Here is a 16016-nt window from a genome sequence, read left to right on the forward strand (position 1 = left end):
TTTTTTACATAGCATAAGGCTATCCCAGGGGACTCCCCCTTCCAGGTCTTCCTCAGGCATCATGAGTCTCCTGCTACATTTGTTTTTCTTCTCGAAAATAGCCATAAGTGATGTCTCTAGTATGCTTCTCAGCTAAGAAAAAAAACAACAACAAAAAAGACAAAATGAAATGCATGGAAACTGCCGTTTTTCTACCATAATGTTTGGTGGCTGCCATCTTTAATAGCTTTGAGCTAGAATAGCGGTCTCCAAAACTCAGCACCACTGCACAAAGGAAAACCCATACCCTGTGTGCTTCCCATTCCACAGGGCAGCCTCTTCTCTCTGGCTCCGATCTCCCCTAAACTTTGTGCTGGACAGCTGTGCCTGGAAATCTGAGCACACAGCTTGCCAGATGGGCCGAGGAACAGCTGCCTGGGGTGAAGTTTTGGGGAGATCGGTGCTGGAGATAAGAGGTTGCCCTGCAGAACAGTAGGGCAACAGTTCCATACATGCAGGGGAAGAGTTAGCATAGAAGGGTTGGCACAGACCCCGGATTTGGTCTACAAGCCAGGGTTTAGCATCTGCTGAAGGGAAGAAAGAGAGCTAGCATGGCAGGCATGCTAGCAGCAGAAAAACAAAACACAACACGAGAATGCTAGTCGGAGATGAACAAATCTCTATAGTGCTACGCATGCCAGATCTCATCTGATCTCGGAAGCTAAGCAAGGTCAGGCCTGGTTAGTATTTGGATGGGAGACCGCCTGGGAATCCTGGGTGCTGTAGGCTTTCAAGACTGAAGGTTGCCAACCATTACTAGTGGTAGAAGATGAAAAACAAATGCAACCTCAGTTGTCTCCCTGCCTCCTTTTTCCCAGCTCTGCAGTCCCTGCCCGCCTCCTTCCAGGGCCTAAGGGAGGCTTCCTGGCAGCAGCCAGATGTAGCATGCCAAGCGAGTCACAAGCAAGGCCCCGCATTTGTCCTCCATGGCCTGGCCTGCGCATGACCCAGCGCTTCTGTGTCCGGTTCCCACGGCTGGACATTGCCCCAGAAACCTCCAGAGGGTGAACACCAGAGTTTACTCCTGCCAGTCTGAATCACAGGCTGTCTTGCAGGCCTGCAGACCATAAGAACATAAGAACAGCCCCACTGGATCAGGCCATAGGCCCATCTAGTCCAGCTTCCTGTATCTCACAGCGGCCCACCAAATGCCCCAGGGAGCACACCAGATAACAAGAGACCTGCAAGGCTTCCTGGGAATTGTAGTTAAGAACATAAGAACAGCCCACTGGATCAGGCCATAGGCCCATCTAGTCCAGCTTCCTGTATCTCACAGCGGCCCACCAAATGCCCCAGGGAGCACACCAGATAACAAAAGACCTGCATCCTGGTGCCCTCCCTTGCATCTGGCATTCTGACATAGCCCATTTCTAAAATCAGGAGGTTGCGCATACACATCATGGCTTGTAACCCGTGATGGATTTTTCCTCCAGAAACTTGTCCAATCCCCTTTTAAAGGCGTCCAGGCCAGTCGCCATCACCACATCCTGTAGCAAAGAGTTCCACAGACCAACCACACGCTGAGTAAAGAAATATTTTCTTTTGTCCGTTCTAACTCTCCCAACACTCAATTTTAGTGGATGTCTTCAGCCACTCATGAGACCAGCCACCATGCTGTAATCTCACTGCTCCACCCCACCCCCGTAGCTTGCTGGCCATGTCAGGTAAGCGAGACCCCAGACAAGAGGATCTAACTTAATTAAAAGGAGAGGATGCAAGAATCGCACCCAGAGTTTAGTGTTAAACAATGCTCCAGACAGCAAATAACAAAGGTCTGGCTAATGTCTAAAATCTACTTGTGTATTTTCCCTGAACAGTTGCAGGGGGAGAAAGGAAACACCTTTTGGATGATGCAATAAGTCCTGCTGACTCAAGCCAACAGGCAACAGCTCTTTTTTGACTTTAATCACCCCACGCAGGTCAAGTCTCCAGCTGAAGCCAGTTTACGCCTTGTCCTTGGAGATGGCACAGGGAGAGCTCCTGTGCTTATTGGGTATGGTAGTTTATCGCCCTTGACGCCACCAAAAAAGTGAGCAGATACTGATAATAATACTAAGGGTTTCCTCTGGGCAGAGTTGTATCAGTGGCAACACTAGAGTTTGCATCGCCCACTGCAGGAGGCCAACGTGTCACCCCCATGATGGATCTCCTCCTCTGCAGTGGGAAGGGCAGTGCCCTGGGCAGTGGGTGAGGTGAGGTGCCATAGTCCCCCCCAACTGGTTCTTTGGCTCTAACTGTTGATAGAATAGAGACATTTTGACGCCGTTTGTTTTGTTGCATTCTGCATAAAATTACACATGGATTGATACATATAACATGATGATGGTATTGTTTGAAAATAACAAGATTTTAACAATTTTAGCCGGTAGTTGTGACACCCTCCCAGTACGGGTCACACTGCATACCACTGAGTTGTATAGCTCTCTAACAAAGCCAAAAAATCACAAGATAAGATTCCAGGCCAGGACACTATCAGAATGTAAAATCAAGTTCCGAAAAATGGATTCCAAGTCAAGGCACTATAAAATGTAAAAATAAATATCATCTATAAATCCTTCTCCTTACCACCACACATCAAGGGAACCAAGGTTCAAAGAAGTGAAAGTGTTGCTTGAAACACTGGGAAAATGTAGATTCCCAGCAGAAAGATACAGATTGCTTTTCTCCCCCATCTCCCATACTTGACAACAGTCATCTTGAAAGAATTCCATAAAGTGTTAAATGGTTTCCCAGCCTCTGTGGTTACATCAGCACTGACTAAGGTTGCCCTGCATCAATCGTATTCTACAGTCATGCATATTTACTTTGATGGCTTTCTGCTGTATACAGCCCATTCCCTTGGAACCTAAGGCAAGAACCACCAACAAGAAGTGTTGTAAAAAGCTTGGAGAAATTCATGGGTCTGGTACGCAGTTGTAGTTTTTTTTCCTGGATGTCATCTTTCCCTTTGGCTCTTCCTATAACGTGGGAGATTTTGCTAAGAGAAGGAAATGCATTATGATGAAGCTCTAAATTCTGCAGGGCTTGGATTAAAGACGGCAACATTTATTCAACTGCTTTTTCATTTTCTGTGTTTGCTGACTACAAAGACTATGTGCTGGGTATTTTTTTTAATTGTTGTTTTCAATTTCTGCTCCCCATTGAGTCTTAAAATGCAAATGTTTGCATTCAAAAGCAAGCAGGCTCCTTTACTTCTGCAAAGTGACTTTCTGTTTTTTTGTATATGTGGAGACATACAGCACAAGCCTGGTCATGTCTACTCAGAAGTAAGCCCCATTGTGTTCAGTTAGACTTCCCATGAAATTACTCCCAGGAAAGTGTGTGTAGGATGGCAGCCTGAAGCATGATGTATGCCCCAAGCTACCAAGGGAGTGGCTGGCTCAACCCAACAGGCTGTGGCATTTCCTTTCCATGGAAGACCAGGATTTGGAGACTAGGGACCAAATGACTCATGGCATTAAATGCAGCACTGGCCTTCGCATGCTTTAATTTTCCTTGGCAACTAGCTGTGGAATAGGACAGCCCACAGATCAGGAATTTGAGGGGAGGTTTCCTCCCTTCCCTGAGAGCAGATACCCTGGTATCATCCCAGTCTGAATCACCCTCCCACCCTGCTTCCCTGCTGCAGTTGTAAAATAGCTGCATGCTCTGTGGCAAGCAACAAGGAATCAGATTTATCTCTGTTCCATAATAAAGCCTCTGTTTAAAGGCTCAGCAACAAAGAGTGATTAAAACGTTGGCAACCCAGTCTGCTGTCAGCAGGCACATACAAGCTCTCAGCAGTGGGTAATGGCCTAAGTAGGGAACAACACTTGGCGGGCCACTGTGAGAAATAGGAAGCTGGACTAGATGGGCTTTTGGCATGATCCAGCAGGGTTCTTCTTATGTTCTAACAGGATCTGAGGAAGGCAGGAATGTCCAAGAGATCCTTGGTAAGAGAAAGGGGTTTAAAAATATACAAGTGTGTCCCCGTTTTCATCTAGGACTGGTCCATTCATGCGGGTGACTGGGAGCCCAATCCTATCCAGTTTTCCAGTGCAGCCATGCCAGTGGGGCACACACTGCACCCTGTGGTGGGGAGACAGTGACAGAGGCCTACTCAAAGTATGAGAACATTTATTCTCTTACCCCGGGGCTGCATTACGGCTGCACCAGTGCTGGAAAGTTGGATAGGATTGGGCCCTGGGTCCATTGTCTCAGGTGGTGGCACCCACCTCCATTCACCCACCCACACTGTTTCTTCGTCTTCCTCCTCCTCCTTCTGATTCCTACTTTGCAAAATGAAGAGGAGAACAGAGCAAAAGATGAAATGTAGAGGAGACTAGAATGATGGCGAGCAGGGCCTAGGAGAGGGGGGGTAAAGGGGGTAATTTGTACCTGGGCCCAGGGTCAAAAAGGGGGCCCAGGAGCCAAAGGAGGGGGCCCAGATATTTCCTGGGGTCTTACATTTTCCTCAGTTGCCCTCCTGGAATGCACGACCACAAGTATGCGGCTACAGGTACCACATCCACTGGCAAGCCATATATGCTGGGCTGAGGAATGCATACACGACACACTCCTTAACACAGTGTCAAATCTGGGAGGAAACTGGACTGCTACAATAACTTCTTGGTTTGTGCTTACCACGAAGGAGCTTCTTGGTTTGTGCTTACCACGAAGGAGGTAAGGTTGTGCTTACCACAAACTTCTTGGTTTGTGCTTACCACGAAGGAGTGTAGAGGAGCTCAGGGATACAGCTGCCAGACTACAGCTGCTGCAGAAGCAAGTTTTGGTTTAAAAGATTTTAAAGAGAGGAGCGCGTTTGGTTTTTTCATATTACTGAATCTAGCTGCCAGTGCCACATGGGTGGGTAGAGCTGGGCTCCAAAGACTTTTCCAGCTGTCTCCACCCTCCCCACCCTGTTTCGCCCCTCCATGCCCCCATTCTGCTCACCCATCACCGCCCTCCCCCAGGCTGTTTCACCCCTCATCCTTCACAAAAGCGTCCTAAAGCAACTTTGTACCCCCTGATAAAATTCCTCTCCGAGGGCCTGATGGAGAGTGATGGACTACACTACAGTGTCACTAATGCTTTAGACAATCCTCATCTCCACATTGCCTCTTCTGCTCCATTGCCCTTTCCCAAATCAAGGGAGTGGGAGGAGAAGCAGCTAGAATGGCTGTAGGTAAGGGAGGCTAGCATTTTTGACATACTGTCTCTGGTCTTGGTCCTGTTGTCAACCATGAAATGCTGGAGGACATCTATACTTTTGTAGGCTGAGACCTGCTTTATAAGAAGCAGGAGATGCAATTTCATAGGCAGGCTTCTTATGCTGCCTAAGCCTTCATTACATATATATGATCATCCCTCAAAGCCAACTAGTGGCATATCACACTGCCCTAGAGCCCGGGGCAGTGACATTATGGCATCATGTGACATCACTTCTGAGTTCTCCCCAGAAGAGGGAGTGCATTCTGTGGCTTCAATTGCCCCACTCCTTCCTTCGTGTACCCCAGGAAAGAGTGACTAAGATGATTACTGGGCTGGGGCACCTTCCTTATGAGGGAAGGCTACGGCGTTTGGGCCTCTTCAGCCTGGAAAAGGCGCCTGAGGGGCGACATGATTGAGACATACAAAATTATGCAGGGGATGGACAGAGTGGGTAGGGAGATGCTCTTTACACTCTCACATAATACCAGAACCAGGGGACATCTACTAAAATTGAGTATTGGGAGGGTTAGGACAGATGAAAGAAAATATTTCTTTACTCAGCATGTGGTTGGTCTGTGGAGCTCCTTGCCGCAGGAGGTGGTGATGGCACCTGGCCTAGATGCCTTTAAAAGGGGGTTGGACAAATTTCTGGAGGAAAAATCCATTATGGGTTACAAGCCATGCAACCTCCTGATTGCAACCTCCTGATTTTAGAAATGGGCTATGTCAGAATGCCAGATGCAAGGGAGGGCACCAGGATGCAGGTCTCTTGTTATCAGGTGTACTCCTTGGGGCATTTGGTGGGCCTCTGTGAGATACAGGAAGCTGGACTAGATGGGCCAATGGCCTATGGCCTGGTCCTGTGGGGCTGTTCTTATAGGGGACACCCATCTCTGCCCACCTACTTGGTCCACTGCTTGTCTTTCTTCTTCCACACCTCTTTCCCACTGAGGAAGGAATGGGGGGGAGAGAGATAAAGGAATTTGAACTATAGAGGAGAGTGCTAAGCTATTGGCATGTACCACAGATGCTGGTGATTCTAGCCCTTATGAAGTGAACCAGAACTTTCAAGGCCCTCTGGAGGCCTTAAAAAACTTTCAGAGGGCCAGGGAGGCTGTGCATGGCCTCTGTGGTCCTCCAAAGGCCTTCCGAGGCCACTGGTGGGCCTTTAAAGTACACTTCTGGTATTCAACCGAAAACCAGAAGTGACATTTTAAAACCTTTAGAAGGTCCTTTGAAAGCCAGCAAGACCTGCCCTCAAAAGGCCTTCTATGGGTCTTAAATATCAATCAAAAATTGGAAGTAGGCTTTAAAGGCCCTCTGGAGTACTAAGAAGCCTCTGGCAGGCCGTAGAGTCCAGGTGCAGCCTCTCTGACCCACCGAAGGCATCAAGCGATGGTGAGGAAGGTGTCAGCGCACCCTGGGGAATTTGCCCCTTTGAAACTCCCCCCAGGTACACCCTGGCCCATACTATACTTGCCACATAGGGGAGCTAGATGAGAGGTTAGCATTTCCATGCCCCACCTCCTGCCAAAAAAAAACCCCACTGCAGCTCAGGCAAATAATCACACTACCAGTAGGTAGCTTTGCACATGGAAGGCTCTGTATCCAGTTTCCCACATTTCCATATACAATGATGAGCTCAGGCAGGCAGGTGCTGGGAAAGACCCCTGCCCGGACTAGCAGCAGCTCTGCAACAGCTGCTGATCAGATAACTCGCTGGGCCAGTGATCTGTTTCAGCCCATAGCAGCTTCATGAAGATGGCACCCTGCATCAGGAAGCCAGGCCACTTTCAAGGGGAGGATGTTGATGTTTAGGGATAGGAGCAACTTTGTGGAAATCTTTCATCAGATGACATGGAAATGATTGCTCTAATGGGTCTCTCCCCCCCTTGCACTAAGTCTTATTTCAATGTGATTTATTGTAGCTGCAAGCAAAGAAAGAAAGAAAGAAAGAAAGAAAGAAAGAAAGAAAGAAAGAAAGAAAGAAAGAAAGAAAGAAAGAAAGAAAGAAAGAAAGAAAGAAAGAAAGAAAGAAAGAAAGAAAGAAAGAAAGAAAGAAAGAAAGAAAGAAAGAAAGAAAGAAAGAAAGAAAGAAAGAAAAGTGCATCCAGTTTTTGGTGCTAGTGGCAATGGAAAGTGAATATAATTATAGGCTCTCAAAAACCCCAGATACCTCTACCACACAATCATTATGGTGTGGAGCGTGGAGATTTGTAGGTCCCTCAGTGAGCGATTGGGGTGTTCTAATGGCTGTCTGTTCCACCATCATGCAAATGACACAAGACAGTTGTGTTTCAGGAGCTAATGATGGGAGATGACTCTGGATAGCCTCAAGATCACTTTGGATTATTTTGAAGAAGTAGCTCATTAGAACCTGGAAAAAGGTTGCTCCCTCTCTAAGCAGAGAGATAGCTACAACTGCTACTTGGCCGTTTTTTTAATTTGGAGAAAGGGGGAAAGAAGGCAAGTTTGGCCCATCCATGAGGACAAATCGGATTCCCTCAAGTGGTGGAGATGCCCTCTGCTCACCTCCACTTGGCCACTTCTGCTTCTCCAGGGTTTTGAAATAGGAGAACAAAGTGGTGAACTGAAACATTTTTTGGACGCCAGGGAGTGGCAGAAGTGGTGCCAAGGAGTGAGAGTATTGTGAAATATGGTACGACTTGAGTGCCAACATGAATTTTTTTTTTTTACTTTTTTGCCTAAAGAAATAAAATCACAAACTGTGTTTCGTGCACAAAATCATTTAAAATATTGCATAAAATTACCTTCAGGTTATGTGTATAAGGAGTGGTTCCCAAATGTTTTTAGCACAGGGACCCAGTTTTTTAAGTGGCATTTTATTGGGAGCCACTTAGGTTTATCAGACTTTTTTCTTTATTAAAAAAAGGAGCTCTAGAAAAAAAAAATGTTTTTATTTATTTATAATATTCAGGAAAAGGACCCTCAAACATTTTTCTCTCTATATTTACACATGCTTGCAAACTTCTGGAGCTCAGCTCTTTGCAGGGTAATTAGCAGCTACAATATCTGATTTCTGAATAGGGCTTGAGTCAGGTAGTTATCTGATCCTTCTATCAGCCTTTAGCAACCCGCCAAAAATCAATTCGTGGCCCACCACAAGGAAAACTCCATTACAGGTTACAAGCCATGATGTGCATGTGCAACCTCCTGATTTTAGAAATGGGCCATGTCAGAATGCCAGATGCAAGGGAGGGCACCAGGATGAGGTCTCTTGTTATCTGGTGTGCTCCCTGGGGCATTTGGTGGGCCGCTGTGAGATACTGGAAGCTGGACTAGATGGGCCTATGGCCTGATCCAGTGGGGCTGTTCTTATGTTCTTAACTACAATTCCCAGGAGGCCTTGCAGGTCTCTTGTTATCTGGTGTGCTCCCTGGGGCATTTGGTGGGCCGCTGTGAGATACAGGAAGCTGGACTAGATGGGCCTATGGCCTGATCCAGTGGGGCTGTTCTTATGTTCTTAGTGTGTCCCTACCCACAGTTTGGGAACCACTGGATGGGTTATATGAAACATAAATGAATTTTGTGTTGCAAGCTGGGCCCCATCCCCAAGTTCTCTCATTAGGTACATGCAAGAATTCCTTTTGGTCCCAAGCTCTTCAGATAAAGGATGCCCATCCTGTTTACCCTTTTCAACAACAAGAAGGAATAAAGTGCACAAAGTGGTTTTACAGAGAAAATCAAATAACTAAATAGCTCCCTGTCCCAAATGGGCTCACAAACTAAAACGTTATCAAAGCCATTCTGAATATGTTCACAACTCCTTTACCCCATAAAATAGTCAGCCACATTCTCCTCTGGTGAAGCGTCTATATTATTGGCACTTGCAGAGTCTGTTTCTTGGTAGTTTCTCTACAGTGAGACTGGCTTTCCAAGAAAGAGAGGATAATTTCTGCAATGCTTTTAATATGCAATATACGGTACATCCTAATGTACCCCCACTTTCATTCACCCCCACAGTAACCTTGTGAAGCAGCTAATGATGTGTGAACCTTTCTCTGCTCAAATTATATTTTGGGCTACTAATTATAAACTGTCTCTGTAGCTGATGGGGAAAAATAAAAGTGTTTGGTTTCTTTTCTTTTTTTTTTTTTAAGCATTCTAAATTGGCTCATAATGTTCTGGCACATGGATATTCTCTCTATGTTACTCGGGAGCTATGCTGGGGTAGGGGGCGGGCAGGCAAAGTTGTGCTGACAGAGGTTCTTTTTGCTTACAGATCTTGATGTCCTGGCTCAGGTCAGCCTGCCCATGATTTCAACTGAAAGGCTTATGACAAGAGGTAAGCTGGGGGAAGTACTGAAATAATAAGGGCTGCCCTGTATTCCATATCTGCCCACTGCCCTCTTAGCCCGCCATCCACTGTTCTGCTTCTGTCTGCTCTCCAATCTTCTTCCCACTTACAATCCCCGGCTGAAGGGGGGGGAAGCAGACCCTGCCACTTCCTGAACCACATTAAGCTGCTTTATTGTAACTGCAAGTCAAGATTCTCCCCCCCCCCCAAGCAAGCATGGAAAAGTGTCCCTTGGGACCAGTGGGCCTGTTTTCTGGTGTGAGCAAGGAAAGGAAGGTGCAGTAAACTTGAACCCACCTCCCTTACCTGGAGCTTCGGCACTACCTCCTTCCCCTGCGCACTACCTGTTTCAAATAAACAGAATAAATCAACACAGAGCTCCCAGCATGCTCTACTCTTTGAAAGAGGATGGGCATGGGAGACAGAGATGGCATGAGAGCTCCAGGTAAAGAGACCAGAATCTCAACTGTCATGCTTTGACTTTCAGCCAATTGAACCAACTGCACCCAACTGGGTCCTGAGCAAGGGTAACCTACTCTAACCTTTTCAAATATTTATTTATTTATTTATTTATTAGATTTGTATTCCGCTTTTCTCCTCGAAGGGCACTCAAGGCGGCTTAAATACACTTAATGCATTGCAACAAACACCTAACACCACATTACCCATTTTATAGAGAACCGCAATAATTTTAATTTTCTTCTGAATGATTCTGAATGTCAATAGTTTGTTTATGCTGTTAAATTTTAAAATTTATTTGCAGTACTAGAAATCCCCAAAAAAGATCATTTATTTCCGTGCTGTCCACAACACCTGATTCCTGTTAGTCGCCGTCTAGCAGGCAGGCTGGTTGCCTGCACGTTTGATTCAGTCCAGATAGAATGTTTAAGCATAGTTAGTTGGCAACCTTCAGTCTCGAAAGGCTATGGTATCGCGCTCTGAAAGGTGGTTCTGGCACAGCGTCTAGTGTGGCTGAAAAGGCCAATTCGGGAGTGACAATCCCTTCCACAATGGGAGCAAGTGCAGTCTGTCCCTGGTCTGTCTCCCTGGCTATGGGCCTTCCTTCCTTGCCTCTTAGCCTCAGACTGTTGGCAAAGTGTCTCATCAAACTGGGAAAGGCCATGCTGCACAGCCTGCCTCCAAGCGGGCCGCTCAGAGGCCAGGGTTTCCCACTTGTTGAGGTCCATCCCTAAGGCCTTCAGATCCCTCTTGCAGATGTCATAATGGGTATGGAAGGCATAGGGGGGGTGCCTGCCCCTGGATCCACAGATTCGCCAAGAAGTGAATCCACGGATACCGGATACTCGGATACCCCCCCTCACTGTTTATAATGGTAATGAAAATTACAGGTAATGAAAATATGCATTAGATGCCTGATTTATATACAGACTTCATCAGCAACAGGTAACTATTTCCATCTTCCTGTAGTCAGGGCTGATCTGCCAGGGCTCCTGGCATCTGTGCTGGCATGCCACATATTGCTCCCGCCTATCTCTGTGCAAGGCTCTGCTTTTCCCATTTCCTGGATTGAAAAAGGAAAAGAGGAATGGAACAGAAAATGAAGTTTGGTGGAGAGAAGACTGGTGGGCCTGGGCATGTCAAACATTCTTTTGCCTGCCATTCTCCAATCTGGGCATCCACTTCTGCTCCTTTTCTAAACCAGGGAATGGGAGGAGGAAGAGATCTATTCCATCTACTACTCTGTCTGAAGGTGGAGATAGAGATGGAGCAGGTGGCCCTTTCTTATAGTCAGAAGGTTGCAAGGAAGTGACTTGCCCAATGAATGTTACTTAGGGCACAGTCCAATGCATGTTTACTCAGAAGTGAGTCCTATTGTGTTTAATGGAACCTACTCCCAGGAAAGTGTGGATAGGATTGCAGCCTTAGGAATTACATAATTGGACAGGCATTTGATCCGCACCTCCTGATGTCCAATGGCCTACATCGGGGTACCAAAGTCATATAATGCAGAGGACCGAATAGAATTCAGGGCACCTGCTGAGGGATTGAAGTGGTCACAAAGCAGGAAGTGATGTTATTCAGCAGGTCATGACCAGAAATAAGGGCTTTTTTCTCATAGGAGTTCATCAGCTGCAAAAGAAAATATACAAGCCTTGATCATATTTTCAAGATATGGGAGAGCTTAATTATCACATGGCCTCACCTCAGCACAGCTCAGCTTTGACAATGGAGCCTCCTGCAGTGTTAGGGACAACTTGGAAAGTCTTCTGAGGTTTCCCACATGGTCTTAAACAGTCTTAAACAGTCTTAAACAGCGTAATATGGCATCAGAAGCCTCAGAAGACATTCTGAGTGATCTGCAATGCTGCACGGGCATGGCACTTGGGGCATTTGCCCCCCTGCTCCCCACTGGCCATTGGTGCTGAAAGTACCAGAGGGTCAGATAAAGAACTTCAAGGGTACACATCCAACCTGTGGGCCTTATGTTTGACCTGCCTTGTCTGCACCCACAGGAGTGTATGCTTTTTCATTTTCCCAGACACCAGAGCAGAACTGAACTAAGTAGCTTCCTTGATCTCCATTAAATTCTGGCAAGGAAAGCTGGTGTCATGTTTGGAAATGAAAGGGTGGGGTGGGGGAGGTTACTGGAGTGTGAAAATAGCACTTGCCTCTGGTACAATCCAGGACAGCAGTGAAGAAGTAACTGCTAGCAGATGCCGAGCTTGTAGAGAATGTCTCCCCTGAGCTTTTCAATTATAAATAAACTGGAAAATGGTTTTGAGCAAAGGGTAGGAAAAGCACAAGCAAAGCCAAAATCTGCATAACAGACAACCTCCCTTTTTGCATTTCCCTGTCCTGTCACTAAATGAATGCCTCCTCCCAAAGAAGCAGCTTAGAAACTGTTTTCACTGCTATCCACCCCTACCTTGTGCAAAATCTCTCAATCCAGTACTTCATCACCTCATGTGCTGTTGTTCTGTACAACCTACTATATCATCTTCAGTGTTCCAAGCAAACAGAGGATACCAAATAGCAGCCATGGGGAGTTGGGGGGGGGGAGCTGAAACAGATTGGTGATACAACCCTATGTACGTACTTCACTGGCACACACTGTTGCAAACATGCTGTAAGGGCAGAAGGTCTGGTCTAGAGGGTCGAGCCTCCAATTGCCTGAAGATAACATCTGAAGGTCGCCAGTTCGAGGCCACCGGCACCGTGAACGGCGAAACCTTGAAGCAGCTGACAAGCTAAGCCGAGTTATTCCACCTGCTCTTCGGAGGGAGCTGCTTGTCAGCCTGTGTGGGAGGAGGCCAGAAAGTGATAACAGACCGCAAAAGTTCCATCTGAAATGTTGTGTGGTTCTTGAAAGATAGAACCTTTCTTTAATTGTAAAATTCCCTACAGGGATTTAAACAGTATGTAAACCGCCTTGAATTAAAGTCTGAGGAGAAATCTGATGACCAAGAAAGGCGGTATATAAATACCTGTATTATTATTATTATTATTATTATTATTATTATTATTATTATTATTATTATTATTATTAAGGCAAGGGTGGGAAAGTCAGAGCCTTCCTGCGAGGGTGGGGAGCAATGCATACCGGACAAGGTAAGTTGCCTGCCAAGCAGCACAAGAGTGGGCGAGGACGGGGCAGGACAGAATGGGGGAGAGGATGGTGAGGTGGGCAAACTGGATCTGGGAGCAGGCAGGATTGGCAGCGATAGTGCGCATCCTATCCCTGTTCCCCGAGGATGGATGTATAGCTATATCTGTGTGTGTTTGAGTTTATGGGAGAGAATAAATCCTCTGAGGGAAACAGGCACAGAAAAATAATCATACTGGTTAAAAAGAAGCAGTGTGCTCACCCGTGAGATTTAATCCACCACAAGCATAAATCTTAATTTCCTTTTTTGTACTGTGCATTTATTCATCCCCGCATGTATTTGGTAACCTATAATAAAGAGGAAACTCCCAAGGAATTGGGGTTGGAAGTTGGAGACACTTCTCCACCACCACACTTATGCACCAATTTAGTATGGGTTAATATTGCCATGGTGGTCTCCAGTCTAATAAGCACAGATTCTTTTCACTGACCTTATGTATGTTTAGTTACGCAACTTCTTGGGAACCATAAAGCAAAACTCTACTGAAAGAAACTCTGTTGCTTTTTTGTGGTCAAAATAGTCTCCTGTCATCAAACAGCATCAATCTAGAGAAGTAATATGGATTGGGCCTAAGAGCTTTAGGGCCCAATCCAGAGCCAGGTGCACCAGCTTACCACCAGTGCACACTGTCACAAATGTGCCGTAAGGGCCCAGTGCGAGACAGCATGAGCCAGCAGTGGGCCAGCTCCAGTGCACATTGCGCAGTGCACAGTGCTCAGGATTGGGCTGTTAGAGGGCCAGTGCTTAAAGGAGTGTTTCTCAAACTGACACAAGCCAATTTTTAACAGATTTAATTGACTTGATGGTATGTGATTGCATCTGGGGAAATGTTACAGAACTGTACTTCTAACAGGCTACTCTATTATTCACATTTTTATACCACGCTTTCTGCAAGGAGCTCAGGGCGGTGTACACAGCGGCTCCCCTCCTTTTGTCCTCACAACATCCCTGTGAGGTAGGTGAGTCTGAGAGAAAGTGACTGGCCCAAGGTCACCTAGGAAGCTTCGTGGCTGTGGTGGGATTCAAACCTGGATCTTCCGGGTCTAAGTCCGCCTCCCAAACCACCACACCACTCTGGCTCTCTTTTAACAATGATAGTCAATGTGGTTTACTCCCAGGTAAGTGTGGATAGGATTGCAGACTTTGGGATGTTCGGGGAATTTTTTTTAAACAGATCAGCAACTGATTGGGAGGTTTAGGAGAGTTCTTCTTTATTTTAAAGAAATATCTAAACTTGTTCTTATTGTAAACTTTGAGTTTACTTACTTAATTTGATTTTCTGGTATGGGGGTGTTAACAAATTTTCCTGCTTGATGATGTCACTTATGGCCATGACATCACTTCCAGGTTAATGACATCGCTTCCAGTGGGTCCCAGTGCTAAAAAATTTGAGAATCGCGGGCTTAAAAGTATGCGACTCAAAGGAAAGAGATAGGGATTCAGATCCCTGCTTAGCCACAATGGCATGCATTGCCTCTCAGACCTTGTGGTCTCAATCCTTGTGGTGAGGCTAAGGGGAGAACGTGTCTCAGAAAGTGTTCTTTGGAGAAAGTGGGACATTAACAGCACAACCCTACCTAACCCTTTATGCACCAATGCAGTCATGCAAGCAGGGAGCATGCTGCATATTGTGAGATAGTATTGAGCTGCTACATTTGTTCCCTTGCTCAGGGTAAATCCTCATAGCTCTGCTGGGTTATTCAGACCTGCGCTAGCTACTTTACTGATGCCAGTCCAACTGGACCCCAGAAGGAACATCAAAGCTAGGAAGTGGGATAAAGTATCAGTGGCAGTTCTGCCGCCAATATCACCCCCTTTCCAGCCTTCTCACCCTGATCTGCCCTCCTTCTCACCCTGATCTTGCTATAACAATTTCTCCACACACCCCATTCCACCCAAGCCTCCCTCCCTCCCTCCCGCATACTGACTTACTGGTACTGGGTGACATGGATGAACCATTTGCCCACCGCCACGATTTTCACCACTTGCCACAGTAGTTTGGCTGGTTGCATTAAGTGACAGCCATAAAGTGCCTTATGGTGCTGGAACACCACATCTGGTCACATAATGCCCTGTTAGGACTGGGCCATAAAACAGATAGAGCAGGTATGCCCTCTCTCTCTCTCTCTCTCTCTCTCTCTCTCTCTCTCTCTCACACACACACACACACACACACACACACACACACACACACACACAAGATGTCCTCATATTCCAAAAACAACAAACCATAGTGTGTGTGTGGTCAACTGAATAATAAAAAAAGCTCTTCCATTTAAATTATTGCATTAGTGCTTTCTCTTTCCATAAATTATAAATTCCCTTCTGAAGTTCTTGGTTCTGTTCTCAATGTTCCTCTGTGCATGAGATGCACACTTTGTTTGTGGAGTGCGGTGGCGTAGCTGGAGGGGGCGGAGCAGCCAGTCTGGCAGTGGGGTGGGCGAGCGGCCCCTCCCTTTGCAGCCATTCCCGGCAGGGAGCAAAACAGAGCCATACTTTTACAAACTCTTACAGAGATGCATTTATTCTATGCAGATCATTGTTAGATTGCTTTACAGATAATGAATGCATCTTTCAAAAAAAAAAAACAACCCCCAAAATATTTCCTCCTAATGAAATTTGGGTTAGTTATGGGTCTCTGATGTTTCTCCATACTTATCCTTTGTTTTGCACACCAGTATAGATACCTGACATAATTGGCACCCCCCCTGAAAAAATGGTTGCCCCCCCACCTCTAGAATCCTGGCTAGGGGCCTGCTTTAAATATTAGAAAAAACCAACATATAAATCTTTTAAATAAATACATTGTATTGTTAGTTATTTTTAAAAAAAAATTGGACATA

Source organism: Tiliqua scincoides, chromosome 10, assembly GCF_035046505.1.
Source record: "Tiliqua scincoides isolate rTilSci1 chromosome 10, rTilSci1.hap2, whole genome shotgun sequence".
Taxonomy (NCBI): Eukaryota; Metazoa; Chordata; class Lepidosauria; order Squamata; family Scincidae; genus Tiliqua; species Tiliqua scincoides.